The sequence below is a fragment of the Bubalus kerabau genome, chromosome 20, assembly GCF_029407905.1.
Source record: "Bubalus kerabau isolate K-KA32 ecotype Philippines breed swamp buffalo chromosome 20, PCC_UOA_SB_1v2, whole genome shotgun sequence".
Classification (NCBI taxonomy): Eukaryota; Metazoa; Chordata; class Mammalia; order Artiodactyla; family Bovidae; genus Bubalus; species Bubalus kerabau.
Genome location: NC_073643.1, coordinates 8817023 through 8821297, shown reverse-complemented (window position 1 = coordinate 8821297; position 4275 = coordinate 8817023). Strand labels below are relative to the sequence as shown.

General features: G+C 43.3%; 1 non-coding gene across 1 annotated transcript; it reads right to left on the bottom strand.

Annotated features, from left to right (window-relative positions):
• Positions 1 to 489: 489 nt before the first annotated feature.
• TRNAV-CAC (transfer RNA valine (anticodon CAC)) lies at positions 490 to 562 on the bottom strand. The gene has a single exon. It is a non-coding gene; the product is annotated as a tRNA-Val (tRNA).
• Positions 563 to 4275: the final 3713 nt, after the last annotated feature.

Sequence of the window (4275 nt, the reverse complement as noted above, 5' to 3'; positions counted from 1 at the left end):
GTAAGCTAGAGCCCCAGACACGCCATCCCAGCGTAACCATTCCTGTTTGCCCCTCAGCCTCGTGAACAATCTGAGCTGAGACATCGGACGTGGTGGACATTATGTCCCAACAGATGTCACGTGGAGCAGAGGTGATGGGCTTGAGTCTGCTCAAATCCCTGACCCCCGGAACTCTTGAAAAATGATACAAGTGACTGTTTTAAGTCAGTGAATTTTAAGTCAGATAGTTTGTTGTGTAACAGTAAATGACCAAGACACACTCTGCTTTTCTGTGGCCGAGACATGAGCAAGTGTTTGCAGCAAACTGTTTGCGAGTGTTTATTGCAGACATTAATCAAGTAGGATGGGCAGCTCATGCTCAAGAGACCCCAGATTCCCCAAAGGCTTCCAGGCAAGGTTTTGGTTATTGTTTTCTCTCTCTCTCTTTTTTTTTATATAATTGTATTTATTTAGTTATTTATTTTTTGGCTGTGCTGTGTCTTCGTACCTTGTTTCTGCCCGGTTTCGAACCGGGGACCTTTTGCATGTGAGGTGAACGTGATAACCACTACACTACAGAAATTCCATGTCTTCACTGCTGCATGTGGGCTTTCTCTAGTCGTGGTGACTGGGGGCTACTCTTCATCGTGGAGCACGGGCTCTGGAGCACGTGGCCTCAGTAGTTGTAGCACATGGACTTAGTTGCTCTGCAGCATGTGGAATTTTCCTGGACCAGTGATTGAACCCGTGTCTCCTGCATCACGAGGCAGACCCCTAACCACTGAACCACCAGGGAAGACCCCAGGCAAGGGTTTTTTAAGACAGTGTTAAGGGTGGGAGGATGTGTGAGCAACTCATGGACCTTCTTCCAATTGGTTGGTGGTGAAGTAACAGGGTGATGTTTCAGGAATCTCAGTCTTCTGCTTCCAACTACTCTGGGGTCTGTGTGCTTATGGTCAGCATGCAGTCACCATCCTCCACCTCTGTGGGAGTCTTAGCTTTTGCGGAAGAACTGTGAGATATGCATCAGATTGCTGTGTCTATCCCTTCTGGAGGAACTACAAGTCCTGTGCCTCTTGTCGTAGTCATTAACTGCCTGAGCATGCTCTTTGGAACTCAGGGAAGGCCCAGGAGACTAAAGTCTTTTTTTTTTTTTTTCCCAAACAAGAAGTGGGGGCCATGGAGGGACATTTTTGCATGGGAAGGCCCTACAGGATCCTGCCTGGTTTCAGTCCTCCCCTTTGTTTGCTACTCTTTAATCCTGAGGGGAACAGGGACAGGACAAGAAAGGGAATGAAGTTTTAGATGGATTAATTATAAACTCAGCAGGGGAATTTGATTTTAGGAGGATTCAGTTTTACAGGCAGCATTCAGGGACTGATGAGAGGATAGAGAATAATGAAGAGAGGGTTCCTGACCTTTTAGAGCATATATTTTGGTAAAGGGAGATGGTTGATCACAAGCAAAGAAAGAAATACAATAATATCTGAAAATAATAAGTTCTATGAAAAAACCACATAGAGTATGGATAGTATGGCTGAGTGCATTTTCCAAAAATTGGCTGTAATAATACGTCCCATTCCAGGGAACCTCCCTGGTGGTCCAGTGGCTCCATTGAACCAGGAGGAGCAGGTTCAATCCCTGGTCCGGGCACTAAGATCCCACATGCTGCAAGACCAAAAACAAAACAAAACTCCCATTCCACATGCTCATCTATCAAGACCTAGAGTCTTATCACTCATCTGTCAAGACACAGAATGTATTTCCTTACCCTTACATTGAGTGGGTGGGTGATTTGCTTGTAACCAGAAGAACACAGCAGAAACAATGCTGTGTGATTCCAAGACCAGATCATAAAGGGTGATAAAGCTGCCATGGAAAAGCAGTCCAATTGCCCTGAGGCTGCCATGCTGGAAAGAAGCTCAAACAGTTGCAGGAAGGGGGACCCTTTCCAGGGTCAAGAGTGGGCCCCTGTCAAACACTTAGAAATGAGCTGCCCAAGGAGACGTAGGTGCTAACAAAGCAAGAGACTTTATTGGGAAGGGGTGCCCCAGGCAGGGAGCAGCAGGGTAAGGGATCCCAGGAGAACTGCTCTGCCATGTGGCTCGCAATCTCAGGTTTTACGGTGATGGAATTAGTTTCCAGGTTGTCTCTGGCCAATCACTCTGACTCAGGGGCCTTCCTGGTGTCACATACTGAGCCAAGATAGATTCCAGACAGAAGGATTCTGGGAGACTGGTAGGACATGTGGACTGGAGTCTCCTCTCTCCTTTTGACCCTTCTTCAATTCTTCCAGTTGGTGGTAGCTTGTTAGTTCCACATTCCTTACCAGGACCTCCTGTTTAAGATAACTCATGCGAGTGGTTACTATGGTGCCTGGCCAGGGCTGGCGGTTTCAGTCAGTGGCTCCCCTAACAAAAGCAGCACACAAAGAGAAACCTCACAGAAAGACACTGAAACTACAAGAGAAAGAAGAGCTCAGCCAGCCCCCAAGTGTTCCGGCCACTCGCCTGTCCCCTCCTGCCACCATCTGACAGTTAACTGTGGCAGAGAGCCACTCTTGTAAACATAGGAAAGTAAATGGTCCAGACAGAGGAAACAGCAAGTGAAAAAGACCCGAGCTAAGAATGAGACTCACACACACACAGAGAAGTGAGATTCACACCATGGACAAAGACAAGAATTTTCACAGCAACTTTATTCACAATAGCCCCAAACTGGAAACAGATCAAAAGTCCATCAACAGAAAAATGTATAGACATATAATCCTACAGTGGAATAACATTAATGCAATGTCTACTACATTTATATTCCCAGTTCTTCAGAATCACCCTGTGATTTGTCTTTGCTTCACGCATCTTATACATTTCTTTTCTAGTGTTTCTAATTGGTTCTCTTTTGCCACTGAAAGATCAAACATTTGCTTTCTCTACTACATGACATATCATTTAGCTTCTTCTTCCTTTTCCTGTTGTTTGAAATGTATTCTTTTCTTAAAAATAGTCTTGTGAGAGCTCAGTGAGTCTTTGATCTGAGGTGAACTCATTGCATTCAGGCTGCTTAAACAGCTGATAAGCTGGAGCTTCTTTTCATAGCAATCCTTGGCGAGTTCCCTTGCGTCCTATATACCACATCTTCCTTTGGCAGAAAGGATACTTGAGAGAGAAAATGTCTAAACCTTTCATATTTGGTAATAAGTTGGATGCTTCAACTATTCCTTTATTGGTGACCTGTTGTTTCTTACCCTCCCAGGAGGATTTAGAGTCTTCTCTTACTCCATGATCCTCTAAAGTTTCCCTTTGGTATCTAGACTTCTTTTTTTTTTTTTTTTCAACTTACTATGTCAGGAACTCAGAAGGCTTTTTCAAAGTAGGGGCATATATCTTTGCTGGAAATTTTATTCCATAGTTCTTTAATAAATTCCTTCCTTTGGTTTCCACCTTCTCTCTTTACTGACTTCTTACTGTTTAGATGTTGAACTTCCTGGTTTTCTATCTTCATTATATCTTCTATTTTTTCATTTCTTTGATTTGTTTCTTCCATTTCCTGGGATGTTTCCTTTTCTTTCAGACTCTCTGTTGAATTTTTTATATCTCCCATTATACTTCCAAAGATTTTTCTTGTGCTGTTGACTGTTATTTTTCCCCACAGTACTGTGTTCTTGTTTTATAAATATAATAGCTTCTCAAATCTCTTTGAAGTCACTAAACTATTTTGTTTTAAAAATTTTTTTCAATTTGTTTTTAATTGAAAGATCGTTGCTTTGCAATATTGTGCTGGTTTCTGCCATACATCAGCATGAAGCAGCCATAGGTGTACATGCGTCCCTCTCTCTTGAACCTCCCTCCCACCTCCTACCCCACCCACCCCTCTAGGTTATCACCGAGCACTGATTTGAGCTCCTGTGTTTGTTTTTTAGATTACACTCTCTTCTAGTTTCTGATTTATCTCCATGTCCTCTGGGATTAATTCTTCCTTTGACTTGGTCATTTTATTTTTCATTTGTTAACTGTACATACCCAAGAGCCTGGATAGCTTTTTCAAGGTAGTGGGTACTGGTTCCCTCTGCTGATGTAAATGTCATGCTCTTGCTTTTGGTCTGTCCTCAGCTGGGAAGTGAGGTGGGAAGGGCTTGTTTATTGATAGATTTTGCTCTAGAGTGAGCAAGAAGGGAGTAGGCCTTGAAATGATAAGATCTCAAGATTCCGGAATGGGGATGGCTCCATTCTGAGAGTGCTTCAGGCAGTTTGTTCAATTTCTTTAGAGTCTACAGTAGTTTATTAACAGGCTGGTTCT